Genomic DNA, 22779 nt, shown 5'->3' on the forward strand with positions numbered 1-22779 from the left:
CTGTGTGGCCTGGTCATTTGTGTGGGCCTGCTCGTGTATTGAAGCTGATTTGACCTCTGACGCTGACATTTCACCCTCATTTCCACAGACTCCCAGATGCAGAGATGCCGAGCTTTGTACGGACTGACCAGAAGTCATAGGCTTCTGTGTTGATTTGAAGTTCATCCTTTTCTAAGTTAAGCATGTTCTTTCAAAGTGATGTTGGTGGGATTTTTCAAAGCTTTATTGAAACTCTCAAGGGATTTTAAGAACATCTAATCTCTACGTTGGGGGTATTGTGAATTATGTTGCTGTGAATGTTCTTGTATGAGATTTTGGGTGGATATGTTTGCATGTGATTGAGGATGTGTCTAGGAGCTGAATTGCAGGGTCATGCGTAACTCCGTTTTCAGTGTTTTGATGGACTACAAAGCTATAGTCCCACTCAGAAGTCAGGAGCCTCTCCTGACTATCCTCCATTACACATGTTTGTCTGTTAAATGCGAAAAATTTAAATTATAGCCAGTTTAGAGACACTATATCTTTGTGGTTTGGAGTTATATTCCTTATGGCTGTTAATGGCCGAACATTTATTTATGTGTCTATACAATTTGTATCTTCTTTAGGGAAAACGTCTACTGTAGTTATTCCAAAGTTTTCAAAGTTGCACTTACACTGCTGAGTTGTCAACACGGCTTATCTTAGTACATTCTGGATCCCCGAACTTCATCAACACATGAGCTACAACCTCCTCATTCTTGGGTTAGACTCCGCTTCTTGATGTCACCCTTTGGAAGACTGGGGTCTTTAATTTAGACTCCGCTTCTTGATGTCACCCTTTGGAAGACTGGGGTTTTTAATTTAGACTCCGCTTCTTGATGTCACCCTTTGGAAGTCTGGGGTCTTTAATTTAACGGACTCTAATTCATACCCCCCACTTGTTGCTTGTGCTTAGGTGTCCCAGTGAAGAAAGCCTCCCCTCATTTGTGGTGGTTTGAATGGGGATGGCCCCTAGAGGCTCATATATGTGAATGCTCCGTCCCCAGGGAGTGGCACTATTTGAAAAGATGAAAAGGATCAGGAGGTGTGGCCTCGGGGAGGAAGTGTGTCACTGGGGGGTGGCTTTGAGGTTTTAAAAGCCTGTGCCAAGCTTAGGATCTCTCTACTGTGGATCAGGATGTAGCTCTCAGCTACTCCTCCAGCACCTGCCTGCACACCTCCATGCTCTCTGCCGTGATGGTAATGGAGTAACCCTCTGAAACTGCAGGCCAGACCCCATTCAATGCTTTCTTTCCTAAGAGTTGCCTTGGCAATGGTGTCTCTTCACAGCCGTAGAGCGGTGACTAAGGCGTCATCCAAAGTCAGGAAGCGTCTTACAGGTTCGGCTCTTAGTTGTAAGTCTTTCATCCATTTTGAGTTAATTTTTTATATGCTATTATGTAATATTTTAACTCCATTTGACCTCACCCTCTGTCTGTAGATTTCACAATGTCCAGCAGTTCTACAGTGTCCAGCTGTCATTTGTTGAATTTGTCTTGGTATTTTGACAACATTTAATTGGCCCTAGACATGCCTAAGTACTCTCTCATCTCTTGCCCTGTGTTCCTCTAGGCCATCAAAAGTCACCACCAGAGGTGGGCCTCTGCCTGGTACTTCTGCAGCAGGCATCATAACAAAACCTCTTTTCTTCATAATAAAAGACTAGCTGGCCAGGTAGTGTTGGCACCCGCCTTTAATCCCACACTCCAGAGGCAGGCAGGTCTCTGTGAGTTTGAGGCCAACCTGGTCTACAGAGTGAGTTCCAGGATAGCCAGGACCCTTACACAGAGAAACCCTGTCTTAAAAACAGCAGCAGCAGCAGCAGCAGCAACAACAACAAAAGAATAGCTGGACCATAAATATGATGGTTTGTCAGTCTTATTGATCTATATTTACCACCTTACATCAACACACGGTTCTGGTTCCTGCAGCTCTGTAGTAACTTCAAAATCAGAACTGTGAGCCCTTTTGGTTTGGGAAGGGCTACGTTTTGATGTGATATTGATGTCCACTCTTCAACCCCCACGTGTTTGAGGCTTTTTTCTTTTTCTGTCTCTGTGAGTCATAGTAGAAATGGTACTTTGAAGTGATCATAAATTCACTTTCAGGTCTGACCTCATTATTCTATAAATGGTGTGGATTTGGATGGAGTTGGATGTATTCTAAAGGTTTGACCATTTGGATCCTTAAGCTTAAGACAAAGCGTAAGCACAGGCCAAAGGATAACGCTGGCACCTGAACGTCACACAAAGCATCTACCATGGTGCCCAGACCCGCTAGGCACGAAACATGTGCCTGCTGCCTCTTCCATCCCCTTCTCAAAGATAAACTTTCCTTGTACCTTGTTATACGGTTCTGAATGCTTGGCACAACGCCAGCCTTTTTCCACAGAGAAGCTGATTTCTCCAAGGTATGGCTAAGTCTTAAGGGATCCTTACCTCTCCTGGGGTGGTGGTAGTTGGTCAGCGGTGCCTGCAACTGAGTGGACTAGTTAACTTGTCTCATTCCTGTGACGAAGTATCTGGCAGAAGACACTTGAAGGTGTGTTTGTTTTGGCCCACGGTTTGAGGGCACAGTCCATCACGGCAGAGAAGGCGTGGTGGCAGGGACACGAGGCAGCTGACCACATCACATCTGCACTCAGGAAACAGAGAGAGACACATGCTGGTGCTGCGTTTATGTTCCCCTTTTATTCAGTCTGGGATGAAGAATGGCACTACCCACTATGGTAGGTCTTCCCACCTCAGGTACATCTCCCTGGGAACACCCAGGTTGGCACATCCAGAGCCTGTCTCCTGGGGTGACTCCAAAGCCTACTAAGCTGACAATCAGGATTGGTTAACCATCGTACCTTGCTTGACCTTTATTGCTCAGTGAACTTTTGTTAAGTGAATGCCAGATGTTGACCCTATTTTCTTACTTGCTTGATGAAATATAATGCTGATTGCTTGTACATATTCTAAGTAAGCCCACTAACATTTGTATGAATGTTTAAGTACGAGGGTATTTTTCACAAGATTTGGTGGGATAATTTTCCATCTGACTTACATTTTTAGCTTCCTTGAGTGGCACAACTGTCCCCAAATGGTGTTGCATTTATGACATCCGATATGTCCTTTTAAGGCAATTTGGGACAACTAGAAAGGATTGGTTCTTAGTAATAAACTTTAAAATACATGGGGAAATGGGAAGTAGGGAAGTTGGATAGGGACAAAGATGTGAGAGAGGGATGCTCAGGGAGGCGTGGTCACAGCGAAGCATGCCCCATCTCCAAACACCGCTGATGGACTTCATGCAATAGTCACGGTTTTCCTTGATTCTCCATTCAAGTCTAGACAGGAAACTCGGGACAAAGATTACCCAGAGTTATACTGGCGGGGTGAGCCTGACTCATGGCCGAGCAATGGTGCCTCTGCTTGTTAAGCCATTATAGTCGTCACAGGCAAACCACCTACCTTTACAGGGACCGAGTTGTCCTTGGACTCAGGATAATTGCATTTGAAAGCAAGGCAGAAACTGTCGGGCTGAAGGCACGTTGAGAAGTGGGTGCTACCTGAAAGAGCGGATTGTATTATCGAATAGTTTAGAATGAGCTCATCCAAACTAGCCGTTTGGGTTTTGTGGTTATCGTTGCTGTTTTTCCTGTAGGTTTCTGAGAGCCTGTAGTGTGTCAAGATGGGATACACGGTATCTTCAAGAGGGTGGGTAGGAGCAGCAGCCCCCAAAGGTACCACCGAGGTCTTGTTTACCCTCTCAACCCAAAGCCCGTCACTACTGGTAGTTAGCAGGGCACCCCACTCACCCAAAGCCCTCCAGGACTGGCAGTTAGCAGGGCACATTTTAAATCATCACCATGCAGGGTAAGACCTCTGCTTTTGAGTATGGAGTCTGGTTTCTTGGTCTTTTGGGGGTTGTTTTTTTAGACTGGGTCATTTGTGATAGTACATTTTATTGAAGCTGACTGTGTCTAGGTCTCACTAAGAACTTAAATTAAGAGTTGCACCCAATGGGGCTGGAGAGATGGCTCAGTGGTTAAGAGCACTGACTGTTCTTCCAGAGGACCTGTTCAATTCCCAGTGCCCACATGGCAGCTCACAACTGTCTGTCATTCCAGTTCCAGGGGATCTGACACCCTCACACCAATGCACATCATATAAAGTTAAATAAAGTATTAAAAAAAAAAAGAGTTGGGACCAAAACTGATCTAACTCTGGTATGTGCACATAACACTTGTAAAATAATTTCTAGGCTATAAATACTTGGTTTTGTTTTTGTTTTTGAGACACGGTGTCACTCTGTAGCCCAGGTTGTCTGGTATTCCCTATATCACCTAGAATGGTCTTGCACTCATGGCAATCCTCCTGCTTCCTCCTCTTGGGTGCTGAGATTATGGGCATGCACCGTGACACCTAGCCTTACCGTTGGTTTTGACCTGCTGCTTGGGAAGCCTGTTCTGTTTGGTCTCCGACAGTTGCCAGTGTAATGCATTGAAAGATCCTACAGCATTTGACCTGTTACTCCTGAAGAGTTCAGGGGAGAGGGCAGCCACGGGTGGAGCCGGACCCATGAAAAGCGAACTGATGACTTCTGCCGTGGAACCGTATTATAACACAGGCAACCAACGATGGTGCGGGGGACCGATAAGCGTGCTATGACTGGAATGCCTCCTGGAGTTCTACCACAGAGGAAGCCGTGTCCAGTTCAAGAGTAGGGACAGACAGACTCCTCTGAGTTCTTGATAACTCCTCCCCTTCTCTCCATTTACCCACACCCATCCTCTTCTAATAGGAGTTATTTATTTAAAAAAAAAAAAAAGTTACAAAGGGGAAGGAGTGGGGAGGGCAGAGGGAGAGGAGGAAATGGAAATGACAGCAACAAGATGTCTTAGTGGTCTGGCTGCCTCACTTCCCGTAAATCTACTAGCCTGTGGTTGTGTGTGTGTGTGTGTGTGTGTGTGTGTGACACCATTGTGATGTGATAGCAGTGTGGTTGGGATTCCCGGGGGAGGCAGTTTGCATTCATACTTTCAGTCAGAAGAGTCAACTCCCACTGTGTTTCTTATCAACACTCACCTGCATCACTGCATTGGACGGCTTAGCCACAGAAGTGCTGCTGGGTGGCCTTTCACACTTCGTCATTGGCCTGTCACATTTCTCTGACAACTGAGACGCAGTCATCAGAACAGAGAGCAGAGCCAGTGAGGAGACTGGTGAGGCGGCTGAGTGAGGGCCCGAGGCTGGTAAGTGATGTGGGGGAAACAAGGCGGGGGCATCAGAGAAACATTTCAGGAGAAGCCTCACAGCTCTGAAAGGTGACATCCCTTTTGTTCTCACTTCAGTGGTCTGCCCTTACTTTTGAAAGATCAATAGGAAGCAAAGGTTTCAAGGAAAATGTCAAATATCACCCCAAATCTCAGCCAGAAAATCACCACAGTGAATATTTATCTGAGGCACACCTCTCTATAGAGAGATGAATGGAGAAATAACGGTGTAAGGTTGGCTCTAGACAAAGTCTGTGATCCAAAGTGAAACTTCTGGTGGTGAGTGTGTGTGTGTGTGTGTGTGGTGTGTGTGTGTGTCTGTTTTACTTGACTTTAACAAAAGAGAAAGAATGCCTGATGTTCTGTGAAGTAGTTCTTTATTATAAGACTGCATTCTCTTGGGTTCAGAAGGGATGGAAACTGCCTAGCCAGTGGGGGGCAGGATGGCCTGAGACCACGGATGTCATGATAAACAGTCTGGTGCCCTCGTGTCCATCCCCTCCTGTTTTCTTCTGTTTGCTACTTGTTGGTTTTAGTGCTGTTAGGATGTCATGTCTTGCTGATGTCGGTGGCTCTAATTACCCCTAGCTACCTCCTACTTCTTATTCCCAATCAATGCACTGTTAACCACTGGCCTTTCTACCATGGCTTATTAGTTTACTAATTTGATGTTTGGATTTCATTTTTTAAAAGAATTTTTGACTGTGTTATTCCCTGAGTTTGTGAATTCTTCATTTTTGAGGATAGTCACTCATATTTGTTTAGTGTAGAGGGTGGAACCCAGGGGCCACAGGCATGCTGGTCAAGTACTCTACCACTGAACTACACATCCCCATCCTTTATTGACCATATTTGGAAAGATTGTCTTCTAAAGACAATTTATACTCTTTTATAGGGTGCCCGTTTTGAATGAGATTTTTTTTTAATTTTTATTTTATTTTATTTTATTTTTTTTTAGACAGAGTCTCATGTATTCCAAGCTGGTCTTGAACTGTCTATGTAGCTGAGGGTGACTTTGAACCTCTGATCCTCCTGTCTCCACTTCCAGCAGAGTGTTAGGATTGCAGACATGTACCACCATGCCTGGTATAGCCTGGAATATATGTGTATGTGGGTAGACAAAACCCAGGGCCTTGTGCACGAAAGGTAAGTTCCCTGCCAATCGAGCCATATCCTTAGTCCATTGATGGGGAAACATCTAAGAGTCAGTAGTGGAATATAGATTGAGCAGTGGCTAAAAGAAAATTGGGTTGGAAATTGGGCACCAGATTATGGAAAAATTTGGATGTTGGGAAACGGGCTGTTTTCTTGGTGAATTTGTGTCTGCCACATCCAATGATGCCTGTTGGGCAGCTTTCTGAGTGTCCAGGACTATGTAAAGTGCCTAGGGATCCTTGTCGGGCACCTTGCCCTTCTCCCTGCTGTAAAGACTCTTGGCTGGCCAGGGCAGGTTTTTGTTGCCATCTGAAGATAATGGAAAAGGGTAAATATTTTCATCCACCCCCACGTTGGCAGCTGGTAATTATGGTTTCAACTGACAATTTTTGTTGTTGTCTTTGTTCTGGAACACAGTCTTGCACCTTGGATTGCAAGCTGTTGTCTTAATTATGCACGCTCTTTAGAGAACATTCTGAAATGGCCCGTGAATGCCATGCTTTTTTTTTTTTTTTTTTTTAATATTTCTAAATAGCTTTTGTTATCTCCGTGTTGACAGAGCTAGAAGTACCTGTGAGTGTTTGGGGGACTTATTAGTAAAAATCTCTGGCTGCCACAAGGAAAACAAGTATCATGTTTTACCCTTTATTTCATCTGAACTCTCCAGTAAAGTAAATGGGAAAGAAAATTGCCTGGGTGTGAATTAACACTTGAAGATTGAGCCATTATAGTTGGCCATGACTCAGCAGTGCTCAGCCATTGGCTGTGTCAGAGGGAGAGAGGTAGAAGCTTGCAGGGGTGTCCCTGTGTTCTCATTTATGCAAACAACAACACAATAACAACACAACAACAACAAGCAACCCAAAAGGAGAGGCGGCAATTGACTTAGAGCGCTGTTTTAAAACTGTCTGCCCAGAATTTAAATGATTTTAAATTGTACTAAACATAAATGTAGTGTGTCGTCACATAGGCCCCATATCCAGAGCTCAGTGGATGGCCAGGGTGCCTCTGGGCTCCAGTGTCCGCATCACTGGGGTCCTGCTGGGTAGCCCTGGCCCACACATAGGGCTTTCGCTTCCTAGACTGTGTGGTGTTCGCTCTGTTCTGACGAATGGCTCTCCATCAATTCCCTTCTTCCCTTGGCTTCATCTGTTCCACCCAGGGTGACACCACGAAGCTCTGCTTTCCCTGTGGCCCTGTTGGCATCCTCTGAATTCAGGGCACATACAGCCTTCAGGGTATCCTGGCAGGGGGTGGGACTAGATCACTGCAGTACAGGATTTACTAGGTAACCCTCAGCCAAGGCCTGCATGTTCTTCCCAGAGGGTGGAATGGGGATTTTGACTGGAGTTCACAATAGAATTGTTCTTTACAGTGACTTAAATGCAGTCCTCACTTAGAACTTCTGCTTCTGCTCCGTATTTCCCTGTGACTTTAGTCCTTACTGGGAAGGACAGAACTGGGTTCTCTTCTTTGTTGTCCCCTTACTGACCAACCCTGATGTCTTAAGACATTTTTTCGAAGGCTCAGTTGCTAGTTGGGACATAAACTGTTGTGGAGGTATCTCTACGTAGCACTTGAGAGACGTGGGATCTAGTCTAAAGATAGCTCTAAGGGACCTGCTCTCCACGTCATCGTTGTGCCCAGTCTTGAATTTCAGTTTAATTTGTGGTCTGTCAGTCACTATCAGAAGATGCTCACTTTGATCTTCCAATAGGTCCATGTACCGAAACGTGTTTGCTTCTTCACCTAAGGGACTTATATTGGACTAAAGTGGGGCCTGTGGTCGATGGCCAAGGAGCTCTCTTCAGAGTTTGACCCAGAAGGCAGGAGTAGGCTGCTCCTGGTGGAAGAAGCCTGATGGTCTGTGGTGAAGAGAGTGGGTGTAGCTGCCCACTTACATATAATCTGTATGGTTCCAGATTCTCGTGATCTCCACTTGCCCAGCCTAGAGGTCCGCCAGGGATGCTGACCTGATACTAGATAGTGCTGTGTAACAAACATCCCAGAACTTTGGCAAAGCTACATAGAGATGAATCTCCAAGCAAACTGTTTTATTTTGGAGTAAATAGGACTTAGAATTGCAGTCATCAACACATGGGGAGGTCAGAGTGGCCTCTGGCATGTCTAGAGAACAAAGGCAAGATGGCAGGATGATTCAATTTGATTATGAAATGTCCCTCATGGGCTCATGTATCACAGTTGGTCCCTAGCCAATGCTGCCACTTTGGAAAGTTGTGGAACCTTTAGGAGGTGGGGCCTCGCTGGAAGAAGTAGATTGCTTGGGCATTGAGATCTTGAGGGTTGTAGCCGATTGTGACTTCCAGCCTGCCTCTCTGCTGCTCCCTGAGCTGAGTCTCTGAGATGTGAACAGGCAAGCAGCCTCAGGCTCCCACCGCCATGGACCCAGCCACTTTAGCTGCCGTGCCTTCTCCACCTTGATGGACTGTACTGTCAAACTGTAAGTCAGAACAAGCCCTTCTTCCTGTAAGTTGCTTCTCGTCAGGTGTTTAGTTCAGCAATAGGAAAAGTAACTATTCTAGAAGTTTGATTAGGACAGAGAAATCTAAGTACATTAGTTTGAAAGGAAGTTTATATGTATTTCCAGTGCCGGAGGAGCTGATAAGCACTGCCAGGCAGGTAGTAATGGTCAGAATATAAAGCTTGTTTTAAGGTCGGAATTGACAGTTCCATTACCAGCTGCTAAGGAAACAAGAGTCTTTTTTTGAAGACAGATTTCACTATGTAGCTCAGGCTGGTCTCAGCCTCCTGAATGCTGCTGGGATTATAAGTATGCACCAACACAATGAGTAAAAAGTTAGTCTTCAGATAAAGCTGAGTGTGGTGGCACATTCCTGTAACCTTGAGTGTGGGAGGCAGAAGGGTTCTTGGTTCAAGGCCAGCCTGGGTTACATAATGAGACTCTATCTCAAACAAACCAAACTCCCAGTTTGCTGTGGTGGAGTGTGGTAGCAGGGCAGTTCCTGGAACAATTGGCGGGAACTCATTTTATCCGTGGCCTCTTGGTGCCGTTTTAGATGGGTATGGCGGGATGAATATTCTCCTTTCTGTGGTCGCTTCCTACAGGTTGGTAAGCTACGTGAGTGATGACATCTCCTTCACCCCCAGATCTACAGTTTGGGCAGGACTCAGAAGGGCTGTGTTCTGTACCATTCAGGGTCAGCTGGGACTCTGGGTCGGCTAGGGACTGTGTCATCGAACAACTCGCTCATTCACACATGTTCACATGTGTGTGGGGTTAATGCTGGCATGAGCTGGGGCTGTCTCCGTTCGTTTCCAGATGGGCCGTCCCTGTGTTGCCTTTATACTGGGTACCCGTACACGGTGGCTGGAATCAGAAGTGTCCGCCGGGGTTTCATGCGTGGTCCCTGGTTTGTGGTGTTATTAGGAAGGGTGAAGTCCCTTTAGCAGGGCTGGTGGGAGTAGGTAGGATTTGGAAGGTGGGCCTCTGAACGGGTCAGCCATCACTTCCTCTCCTTTCTGTGCCGTGTGGACGGTAGCTTCTGCTACTCTTCCTTTCCCACTGGATGGACTGACATCCGTCAGAAATCATGGGCCAAAGTAAACTTCACACCGGTTAGTCCTCTGGCCCTGCCCATCAGGTATTTGCTGACAAGGGAGTGAGTGAAACTAACCCAGCAACCAAGTTGAAGGGCAAAGCATCTTGGTCTAAGATGGCAACTGTGTTGCCATTCCGAACATGGTCTTGGAGGTCACAGGGTATCATCACTCCTGCTTTTCTAGCAACACCTGGATCAAGGGGACATCATATGAGTGAGGTGGCATATATCCCTGTCACCAGCATGTGGGAGGCAGAAAGACTGCAGGTTCAAGGCCAGCCTGGGTTACATAATGAGGCCATCTCAAACCAAACCAAACCGCAGTGTGTTTTGGTTGCTATACAAACAACCCGCTGGCTACCAAGCCTGTGCTGTGGCATCGAAACCCAAGACGAAATGAAAAGGGAGCGAGAGCACCTGCACCATGCACTTCACACACTCCACTGCAGAGAGGAGAGCGTCACCAGCTGCACTCTCGGCGCTAACGGAAGGTGCTTCTAGAGTCTTCTTAACTTTTTGGCTCTTAGCTGCCAAAATCCACCCCAGGTTTTTCTTTGCTTTGTTCCGCCTTTTCCTTCTATTTCTACTTCCTTCCATTTTCTTCCACCCCAGTTTGAGCACTTAAAAAGCATCTCCTGTTCATCGCTTCTCAGCCGTCCTTCTGCTGAGTGTAAAACTTGCTCTGTGGCTCTTCTCACCACCTACATTCAACACAGTTGTGTTGCCTTCACAAGGTATGGCTTATTATGGCCCTGGCAATATCGGAGCAATACCTCCACCGTACAGCTCAGGAGCTTCGATTCCCAGAGTTTGCTTCGAGCTTAGAGTCTCAGGTGGGCGGAGAACAAACGTGAAGTGTGTATACCTGATCCGTGACCCACTGGGGTATCTAGTTTCCCGTTTGAGCACTTGTAATAGAGGATACTCATTGAGGTTTTTACGTCTCCACAAAGATGATAAGGACGTTTTCATAGGTGATGGAGACGTTTTTCAAAAGTGTATGTATGTTCCTTCTTTGTAGTGACTCCGTTGGTACTCTTGTAAGTTAACTAATAAAAGGCAGCTTGCAGTTGCCGATTGTTAAACTCTGTCCTGCTTCCCCTGAGCACGCACCAGTAAAGGGAGGGCAGAGCCACCCACTGATACAGTTCAAACCAGATACTATTTTGGGGTCCTTGGGTGGTGCTCTCTTCTTACCCTTTAAACTGCTAAGTCACATCCTGCTTTGCATTTCAATTTGCTATAAATTAGATGCCGCAGGCATAGGTCTGGCATTAGACACGCAAGTGAAATTAAGCACCCGGGAAGAGAAGGCAGCTCAGTGAGTAAGTCTATCCCTCTATGTGGGAGACCACGTGAGCCTGCAGCCCAGCCCTCTGGGAACCTGAGACACAGCCAGGGGAGCTTGCCAAGCTCATCTTGCTCTCGATCCCATCCCCAGGGGATCTGGAGGAATCAGTATAAAGTGTGGCCAGACTTGAGGGGTCTTGTAGCTTACCATGATGACCCTGTCCTGAAGCCAGGATTGAGAAATGTCACAGGAAGTGGCCTAGCTCCCGGCTTTGCCCTGCACATTCTTTTCCATTTAGCTAGGTCCCACCCCGTCTTCCAGACTTCCACCTAGAACACCTGCCAGCAGCCGGCATGCTCTGCTTTCTTTCACTCATGCGCAGCTTCTTTCCTTCATCAGAGTGGTCTCACCCTGGAATTGCGCTTGTATTAACTACTTTCCTTTCCCGAGGGCTGAGTACGACCCTGTGCCCCAGCAGGTGTTTGCTCCATGCACCCTGGGTGGACGTTTTCCCAGCGTGGTTGCTCTCTTCCGCCTTCCTGTCTTTTACCGTGACATCCTTATTATTCAATGGTGCCCCATACATATTCTTGTTTTATTTCTTTGTATGTGTGTTGTGTGTTTGTTGTGTGTGCAGGTATGTGTGCATGTGCATGTAAAGCCCAGAGGTCAGTGCTGAGTGTCTTCTTCAAGCACTCCATACCTTACTGGTTTTTTGTTTTGTTTGTTTTTGTTTTTGTTTTTGTTTTTTCGAGACAGGGTTTCTTTGTGTAGCTTTGCGCCTTTCCTAGAACTCACTTTGTAGCCCAGGCTGGCCTCGAACTCACAGAGATCGGCCTGGCTCTGCCTCCAAGTGCTGGGATTAAAGGCGTGCGCCACCACCACCCGGCAGCCATACCTTATTGCACCGAACTTGGAGCTCACAAGACCCAGGGTCCTTCTCTGTCTGTCCCCAGTGCGAGGCTTACAGGGGTGTGATGTTGTGATTCTTAATGTAGACACTGGGGGCTGAGCTAAGGCTTATTCCACGTTACTCATTGCAGTATCTTCACAGATCCTGTTTTGTTTGTTTGTTTTTTGTTTTGTTTTGAAGACAGTCTCATTGTGAAGCCCAGCATGGCTTCAAACGAGCAATCCTCCTGGTATACCAGACGGCTGGGCCTATAGGCTGGGCCATCCCACCCAGCTTCACAAATGTTTCCTTTGAGATATGGAAAAACAAGGGATAATAACCAAAATTATCAGGAGGAGGAGGAGAATGGTCCAGTCTTGACTCTTCCCTTCAGGTGTTAGAGTCACCGCATTCAGCCTGGGACTCCTCTGCTCCAATCAGAATGTTTAATCATCCTCATCTGTTCTGGCTCCTGGGACCACGTGGGTGATCCATGCAGCAGGAAGGATGCTGATCTACTGAGGAACACATCTGATTGGAGGGATGGATCTTCACTGTTGACTGAGGAGTGGATCTCCACTGTCAGCCCTATTCAGAAAATGTGGGATTATTTCAGGCAAGCATGATATACACCTAGAACTTGAAAATTTTTCTTATTCAAACAATCTCATCCCCAGGGTATCTATTTATGGCCTAGAAGCCAATTAGGGAGAAAGTGGCTGGTACTTCCAACTGAGGGCCACAGAGGTAACTCGAGTCCCAATTTTAAGGGATGCCTTACCTTCATAGGGCTGACTTCATTTGTGCTAAATCTGTGAGACTCAAAACTTAAGTGGCTTTAATAGGATTGAATTCTGTTTCTCTCTCATTGACTGTCCAGATGCAGTTACTTCTGTGCTGGGATGGTGACCAGAGGCAGTGGTTTTCATTTCTAGACCTAGCCCTGTGTCCTGGTAGGAAATGGATGGACCAGAGGCACCGAGTGGTTTCTACCACAGTAGACTGTGGACCGGAAGTTGCTCTGAAGGGTGTGCAGGAAACTGTAGTCTGTAGCATCTGACAGGCCATGAGCATCAAAGGGCAAGTGTGCTCGCCAGGAGGTTTGCTGACCTGATCAGCTGAGTGGGAAATTGGTAAGAAGGAGGAAGGACATTCAAACGTGATTGAGTGGAGAATAATGCGTATGAGGAAGGAGAGGACTGCAGATGTCCTGGGAGCTGTGCATCCCTAGGCAGGATGTAGATGGTACTGTTTTAGAGACGGCAGATCTCAAATGAATGTCAGATGGGTTGTGAGAAGGAGGGTCAATTGCTAATTTCCCACTGTAGGTTTCATTCTGCCAATTCCTGAGAAGCTCCTAGCTTTTTTTTTTTTTTTTCTGGTTTGTGTCTTTAGAAGACTGAGAAAATAACATAGGGGCTATGTCTTTGCATTTCAGCCCCACAGAGAAGCATTGACCAGAGATGTAAAGTGGCGGGAGAGATGATGAGCTCAGTAAAGAAAGATGCTTTAGACATGGCTGAGTACTCTACATTTCAGAGAGGTCACAGAAAAAGAAAAGGGGGCATGAAAAGGAAGACATATCCACGAGACTCTCTAATCCCCAGTCTAACCTGGAAGGATTCCAGTGGACAGGAAGTGGGGCATACGCCTGTGGGAATACATGTGCCTGCATGGAGGACATGTGTTCCCCGCTCAGTGAGTCTTGATACCCATCTTTGTAAGTAACTTTTCTACAGAGTGTAAAGACAAATAAAATGCAGTCTCTAAGTGGGATGTACACCAGCATCTTGCAGTCAGGATGTAAAGTGTGACTCAAAGTACAGGAAACATGACTAATACTTTCATAGACCAAAAGTAAATCTGGAGTCCAAAAGGGAAACAAAGCCATTTGGGGATAGGGAGCGGTGGATGGAAGGTTTTGTGGAGAAGGTGCTGGCTCACATGGTCCGAGGAGGAGGATATTTCTGCAGATGGGAGAGATCAAGTGGGTGAGGAGGAGTTCCATGAAGATAGATGAGTGAGGATAAAGGACACAATGGTGGGAGGATTGTATGCCATGAGCTTTTATGAGTGTGAGCTTCTGGAGATGGAGTCTTGGTAAGAGCAGCTAAGATATAGTGGATTCGAATCTGCCAAGGACCAGGCTTGGTATTTCAGTTATCCTAGAACCTTGTGATGCTTTCCTGTGGTCAATACCTGTTTCCAGGTGAAAAGAAAGAAAAAAAAAAAAAAAACCCACACGTTTAGTAGTGTCCATTCAGTGTCAAGGACCGAGAGTCCAAAGCCCTCAATAAAGCTGTGTTGTGACAAGTTTCACATGGTAGCCTTGCAACTTCTACTCACCCTCTGTGCATTGGAGCAGGAGAGAAAGCCTGGAAGGTGAATAGGACACCAGACTATAAGATGCAGTAATGAGAGGAAAAGTTGAGTCAATCGCAAAGCCTCATGGGGGTCAAAAATGGATTGGTAGTTTTGAGAATAAAAGAGTATGAAGCCAGTTGGAGGTGGTAAGTGTCAGGGAGAGCCGTACTCTATGGTATTGGGGGGTCTGGGAGAGGGAGTTTGTTGGGGTGAGGAGGGGTGGTTGTTTGGGAAGTCAGGAGGTTTGATGGAGGAATCAATGCATGGTCACTCAGCAGACAGTGTTCTGGATGGAAGGGAAAGGGCTGGGTGAAAGCTGCCTCTCAGAAACTCTGGGCGTAAGTAAGATTGCCAAGAGTGGAATCTTATAGAAAGAATTCATTAGGACAAAACTTTAGTAAATGCCCACGTGATTCGATAAGAAAAAAAAAAAAAGGAACCACAGGAAGAACTGCTTGGCTCTAAGAGGATAGTCACTTCTACTTCCCAGCAGCATTGCACACAATAGCAAAGGTGTAGAAGCTACCTAAGACCCAGAGGCAGGTGAATGCATCAGGAACACAGTGCTGGTGTGTGGCCTATCATAGGAACAGAACAGTCTTACAGTAGGCAAAAATGTGTCGTGTGTTATGTGAAATTGGCCCGTTACCGAAAGAGGAATACTGGGCAACTCCATTTATGTAAGATGTGTGCAATAATTGCACTCATAGAAGTGATGGTTTCCAGGGCCGAGAGGCGTAAAAAAATTAACTGGGAAAGTTACTGGTGGCTACAGAATTGTGATTTTGCAAGGTAAGTTCTGGAGATCTGGTGTGCAACCTTGTACCTATAGTTAATAAGCCTGTGTGGTACACCTCAGGCCTCCTAATTTCACATCAAGTATTCTGACCACAATAAAACTAAATACACAAAACATATTAGGTATTACACATACATACAAATATGTGTTTAAGAGGAACTGGAAAACCCCTTGTCCAACACAATCTGGGAAAATCCCGGGATTGTTGCACAAGCATGCTAGAATCATATCTGTGGAGCTAATGTTTGCAGTGAGCTGGGCCCACAAGAGAAGAGAAGTCTGAATGCAGTTCTACAAGCCTGCAGCCCAGACCCAGGCCACAAACAAAAGCTTCCGGGCTGGGTTCCTTTTCTTCACAAAACAGTGAATCGGGTTTTTCCAACTTTTTGTCTAAGGAGAGCTAACTGGAAAGCACAGGCTGAACATGAGGAATGTCACTGTGAACCCACCATGTTGGGGCAGCAGGAGGCAGGTGCCCAGCGGAGTCGAGGGATCCAGGGTTAGTTTGGCCCCAACACACAGCAGAGGACAGGATTCCCTGATCTTCTTGGGAGCTGGATGGAGAACCACTGGATAACGGTGATTGAAATTGGTCCCAGGTGCCCTGATGTGGATGGCTGCAGGGAGGATTATTAGAGAAAGGGACTTTCTGAAAACCCAGACTAATTATTCTCAACCCTGGCTGGACATTGGGATCCTCAGAGATTTTACAAGAAGACATTTCTACCTCAGTTTCACCTTGGAGGAGTGGCTTGTGTGGCTAGAGCTTCCAAGGACACTGGCCAGCATCCAAAGGTGAATCCAAACTGCATAGTTTGGTCCATCCATTTCAAAGAATGTACTCTAATTCAGCAGGCCAACTGCTCACACTTAGGACAGGGATCAGTTTGGGGTATTGCTTAAGATGTGCACAGTCAACCTAGTTTCGTTATCTGGTTATGTTATTAAGTCATCAAAATGCCACAGATACAGGACTCTTATTTCTTCAAGCTTAAACCTGAGGGTTGGAGAAGGAGACCTGTTTCCCTGGCCAGGAGGGAAAGATTTCTCAGTGCCATAGAGGTGATTGGGTACTGTGGAATTTGAGTAAGAATGGTTCCTATATATGAGACTTCCATAGCCTTATATATGTGAGTGGTTAGTCATCAAGAATGGCACTATTTGAGAAGGATTAGAAGTGTGGCTTTGTTGGAGGAAGTGTGTCACTTAGGGGGGAGGAGGATTTAAGGTAGTAGCCTTGGCCATCTCAGAATTCTGTGTTTTGGTTTTCTGGGGAAGGCTTGCCTCATGATTTAGCGAACAGGGGTTGGAAGCATACAGAACTGATTTTCTACCCATGGCTTAGAGCAGTAGTTCTCAACATGTGGGTAGTGACCCCTTTGGGAATTGCATATCAGATATCCTGAATATCAGATATTTGCATTACAATTTATAACATTATCAAAATTATAGTTATGAAGTAGCCATGAAATGATTTTATGGTTGGAGGTCACCAACATGAGGAACTATATGAAAAGGTTGCAGGGTTAGGAAGGTTGAGAACCACTGGCTTAGAGAGTGGATAAACAGGCAGCCAGAATGATGTGCCTTGGAATGGTGTCCAGGGTCTCCTCCCGCCTCCTGAGAAATAAATAGCAGATACTTAGGAGTTTATGCTGAAGAGGTAATGTCAGTCTGTGCAAGTGATGTTTGATTGTGCATCTATAGATGTAACCAACCGTCTTATTAAATAAGAAACACAGAAACAATGTAAAAGAGAAAGCCGAGAGGTCAGAGCTCAGAGCTAAAATCTCACCCTTCCTCCTGCTGTCCCAGCTTCGCGAAAAAGAGACCTACTTCCTGTCGGTTCGTTTTTTTATAGTATGTCGTTCTGCCTTCTCATTGGTTGTAAACCCAAACACATGACTGCTCGTCACTGTCTGAATGTACAGCCCCCTAGGTCTTAAAGCATATGTCTCCAATGCTGACTGTATCCCTGAACACACAGAGATCTTATGGGATTAAAGGCGTGTGCCACCACCACCACACTCTTGCTATGGCTCTAATAGCTCTGACCCCGGACAACTTTATTTATTAACATACAATCAAATAATATTTCAGTACAATTAGATTACACCACATGCATCGAAACCAGCTGGAGGACCGGGTGGACCAGGCCCTTGGGTTCTACCCTTGTTTGATTCTGTAGGCTGTGGGGGGTCTGGACTGTACATTTCAAGTAAACTCCAGAGCGAGGCTGATGGTGCTGGTCCCGGGACCGACCTTTGAAAAGCACATGTCTGGTAGAACACAGGAACACCTGCCATCTCACAGCCGTGAAAGGAAAGTCTCGGTCCAGAGTAAGAGAAGAAGGCTTGAGAATTCCAGCCACGTGTCTTAAAGAGTGCACACATAAATCTCCCTGGGAATGTGTTAAACAATGACCATGACTCTCAGAACTCTCCAGAAACGGGTCAACATTAGCACAGTGGAATTTAATAATGACAGTGGCATGAGAAGATGGTGAACTCTTAGATGTTGGTTAAAGGAAATAAAGAGTCTTGTTCAGGAGAAGCAAGCCCAGCTTCTCAGTATTTCTCCATGGGTTGCCAGTCCTAGTGAACTGTAAGGACATTGGTGCCAGAGACAGAGATGTGAGAGTCTCTAGAGTCAGGGCCCAGTAGCTAAGAATATGTGCACATGCTAGAATCCTGCACTCAAGGTGGCAGAGTCAGGAGTTTCAGGACAGCCTGGGCTATGTAGATTGACCCTGTCTTAAGAACTAAACAAGATGCAGACTATGAACAACAGTGACAGTTTCAGTGTGTTCAAGGCAAGGGCGTGACTGTAGCTTTATATCCTGTCTGGAACACTGAATCTTGTCCGTTAGTAAGGGAAGCAGGAAGGCAGATGATGAGAGTTTCACATCTGTGTTACTAAGGCTTGGAGAAGACACGTGGAAAATGACCAATAAGATGTGGCTGCCTAGGGTCTGGAGATAGCGCTCAGTGGTTAAGAGCACTTGCTGCTCTTTCAGAGGACCAGAGTCCAGTTCCCAGCACCTGCTTAGGGCATTTCACAACTACTTGTAACTCCAGTTCCAGGGTTCTGACGCCCTCTTCTGGCCTCCCTGGGCACCTGCATGCCTATGGGCCACATACATACGTTCAGGCACACACATACACACGAAGTAAATAAACCATATTTAAAAAGATGCGGCTGTTGGTTTGCAGGGTGGAGGTGAAAGCGGCGGGTGGGAGGTGAAAGTGGTGGTCTGTCTGATGTAGATTATGGAGGAAGCTGGCTAAACCTTTTCTTTCTAGTTACAGAGAAGAAATGAGCAGCAGTGTGTGACATGACAGTGTGAGATAAATTTCACTTCTAAACCGTGGAAAAGTGTAGTTTAGCAAATAAGTCAGAATGTTGTTCCTATCGTGGGAGGAGCAGCGGAGGTTATGGGAGCGGTTGTAGAAAGAATGCTTGCTTTGGGTGAGAATTCACCCGGGTTCCACAGTTCTGTGAGCGACTGGTGGTGGTGGTGGGTTTGTACCTTTTGTTCAGGCAATAGCGGCAAATGAGTGGTTCGGGCACCGACTTGGGCACCACGGCCAAGCATTGGGCCCTGTTTCACAGCTTCGCACATGGGCCTTGCTGAAGTGGCCTCGGAAGGACCAGGAAGAGCAGGTGCAGAAAGGGCATTCTGTTTGGATATGCCATGTGGAACAGGCATTTGGCTCAGTAGACTCACGACCCTGTTTTCCCCGGAGGGAGAGGCTTACAGTGAACCATGTTCTGCCAGGAGCTGCCCTTTGGGTGCCAGAGTGAAGACTTTGACTCCAAGCTTCAGTGTTCGTTCCCGGGGACAGTCAGATACTGTTGTTCCTGCCAGACAGTTCGGAAAGATCAGCAAGCACTTCACACAGGTTCAGGGCCACTTATCAGTGTTCTAGGTTACCGAACGTCAACCAGCTTCCAGAAACTTCGGATCCCGAATTTCTGTTCTGAGGCATTTTAAGTCACATCACCAAATCTGTCCTTCTGATCACGTGATGTGTCCGAAGTGGAGGTGTTGTGAGGTATTCTCTGAAAAGGCCCACGCCTGTGTCAGAATAGTTTCTTTTACCATAGCATAGAAATGGGTACCCCGTTATGGTTTCTGGTGCCAGTTCAGGGCATAATTTATCTGCTTTACTGAGATACTGCAAATTAACTAGCACTGTATGCCTTCTGGTCTTTTTGAGTGCTATTTCCAGCTATGCAAGGAAAACCTGTTTTTTAAGCCAAACCTGGCCAAGTGTCTTGAGTGCAGACCCCAGCCCTGATAGCTGAACAAGTAGCAGAGTTATATGCCATGCTTTCCCATCTCTCATTAACCTGGTGTGTATGTGTGTGCATGTGTGTGCGTGTGCATGTGTACATGTAGAGGCCGGAGGTTGAGGTCAGGTGCCTTCCCAGTCACTCCTCATCTTATTTGTTGAAACAAGACCTCTCATCGAATCTGTAGCTAGCCAGTTCAGCTAGATTGGCTGCCTAACAAGCCCTAGGGACCCGCCTGTCTCCATCTCCCCAGTGCTGGGATTGCAGGCCTGCACCACCTCTCCCAGCCTCTGTGTGAGTGCTGGGGATCTGAACTCAGGTCCTCCTTCTAACATAGCAAGTCCATTGTAGACTGAGCCATCTGCCCCACCTCATCCTGCTTTAGGGGACAGCCCGTGGTGATGAAATGTGCGACTTGCCCCTTCTCTGTGTATCTTCTTCCAGAGGAAGCACGCTGCTTTAATGGTTTACAGACAGTACGTCCTCAATTGTGTGTGGTTTGTTGAAATGATGACGTTGAATTTTTTTACAATCCTTACTGCTTTGGGTTGAACGAGGCATAGAGGTCTTGGGCTGCAGAAGCCAAGGGGAGGAAGGGATGGGACTCAGCTCTGTCTGTTCTGTCCAAACCAGATGCCTTAGCCTCGTTTCCTCATTTCCTTCTTATGGCCTCCCGAGAGGTGGATAGTGCTGTTTCCTGTTTTGCATGGGAAAAACCCTCCACCAGAAACCAAGAAGTCCTTTCAGGGGTACATTTCTGGAGTAGGAGAGCGCCAGTTCAAACGAGGTTGGCTCCTTCCGAGGTCTGTTGTGGTCTGCATGCCTCCCTCCATTCTTCCCGAACAGTATCTCCTTTTTCATGGGGAGTTTTAAAAGATGTTTCTCGGGATCATTTTGTAAATGCACTGGGCTTTATTCTTACCCATTGAAAACTATTTTTCAGAAGACTTAAGTTATTTTATGTGTATGAGCATTTTGCCTAAATGTATGGCTGTGTATCACGTGCCTGTCTAGTGCCCCTATATTGAAGTCAGAAGAGGTGTGTGAGCCTCTGGAACTGGAGTTACCGTGGTTATGAGACACCCTATGGGAATCAAACCCAGGACCCCTGCAACAGCAATGCATGCTCTGAACTGATGAGCATCTCTCCAGGCCTCTTCCCCATTTTTTTGATTGGACTCTATCCTCCTTTCCCTAGTACAAGCTCCCAAATGGCGTATGTTTGCATAAATATGCCCTGACTTGTAGCTACAGCTCTTTTTCATCAGGTTGACCTGACACCTTTTTAAGAAGCTGAACAGTAGTGGGAAAGGCCCAGCTCAGAGACCTGGTAGAGTTCTTGTGTTGGCTGGGTGCATCTGGCTTTCACTCTGAATATGGAGACTCCATATGGGTGAGGTGTGAGCACCTGAAGGTCTTTTGTGGGTCTGTCCTCCTCTCGGCATCCTAGAGATCTCTGAGACATCAACTCAGGCTCCTGCCCCACGTGCCTCCTGGGAATTTATCATCACGGCATTCCCAGGTCAATATAGTCAAGACAACAGCTTGACGTAGAGATGTCCTCAGTTGAGCCAACCCTTTCCTACAGTGGGCCCATCCCAGCCCTGCGGAATTCCTGGGAGTAGGTGCAGGAATCCTCCTCTCCGACAGTCCTTGCTTAGCCTTGCAGAGTCCCTGAGAGTGGATGTGCTGCTTGTCCCTGTAGATTGACCGCCGCCAGGGCTGCCTGGGATCTAGACTTGGGGCGCTGCTCCTTTGTTCTTTTCTCTGAGAGTTAAACCCCTCCTCTTCCTACAATGAGCTTCATTTGTCTTTTAGAGGGCAGCAAGATCCTGGGGAACAGAATGGTGTTTTCCTGCCTCGTCCTCTCAGGCTGCTTTAGTAATGGGAGGAAACAGGGCAAGAGAGAGGACTGTGGTGCTGGCAGAGGCCTTCACCCTAAGTGCCACCCCAGTGAGTATCGGTTTTAGCCACTAAGAGCCTTGGCCTACTTAATATTCCCTCCAAAGTGAGATTGCCAAAGTCGGGAGATAAAGGTGAGCCTTTCATCAGTTGCCCGAGTCGGGGTATGGACTTCTCATTTGGAAAGGTTTCATGATTCCCATGACTCATTTTATTGCCCAGGGCATTCTCCTCTTCATACTTCGCACATACCTCTCCTCCCATATTCTCCTTTATCAGAACCTTAGGCTTAGGAAAACAAAACCTGGCACACACAGACAGAAATCCTTTGTTCGTATCCTAGTCCACTGTGGACATGTTGCCATGGTGATGACTGTACACACACACACACACACACACACACACACACACACACGCTCAGTTACCGAACATACCATTGGGTTCTTTTTTCCCCTTTCTTAGACAACAGGCAACACTGTTAACTAAATAAACTATTAGGATGTCTTTATGGCTTCTCTTGGCACTTTTTAGCCACTTTAATTTGCTCCTAACCCAGCTGTCCTTAGTCATGCCCTGTAAGTAGAGCTGACTTTATGAAGAGCCAGTGTTCACTTTCAGGCTTATTCACTGGTGGAACCACTTGTAATGCTGTCAGAGATGGAGAGCAATCGAGCGTAACATGGGGCGCTAGTCCCTTTCCCATGGCCGTGACTAAACATAAAATGACAGAGGCAACTTAGAGATGGAGAGCTTTGGGGCTTATGGTTCCAGAGGGATGAGTCCGTGGTGCTGGAGTGGGTGTGGCCAAAGGGACAGGAAGCTAAGGGCTGGAATCTTGACCCCCAAGCACAAAGCAGAGAGTGAACAGCAAGGAGGAGAGGCCTTAAGCTCTCAAAGCCTACCCCAGTGACATACTCCCTCAATCCGGCCACACTTCCTAAAACCTCCAAAACCAGTGCCACCAACCAGAGACCAAGTGTTCAAATACATGAACCTGGGTGTGACGTGGGGTGTCTCATTCAAACCACCACACATGGGACCCGACTTCTATGGCTCTAAGTCCCTTAATTTATTTTCCAAGATTTAGATATCTCACTATGTGGTTTTGATTTTAGCTTATGGCTTTAATGTAATCGTGTTTAGAGAACAAAGTGCCAGAAAGACAATACAAGGTTTGAGTATTTAATAATCAATCCCATTTGATATCCTGACTAGTTGGTT

Source organism: Peromyscus leucopus, unplaced genomic scaffold (genome assembly GCF_004664715.2).
Source record: "Peromyscus leucopus breed LL Stock unplaced genomic scaffold, UCI_PerLeu_2.1 scaffold_137, whole genome shotgun sequence".
In the NCBI taxonomy this organism is placed as follows: Eukaryota; Metazoa; Chordata; class Mammalia; order Rodentia; family Cricetidae; genus Peromyscus; species Peromyscus leucopus.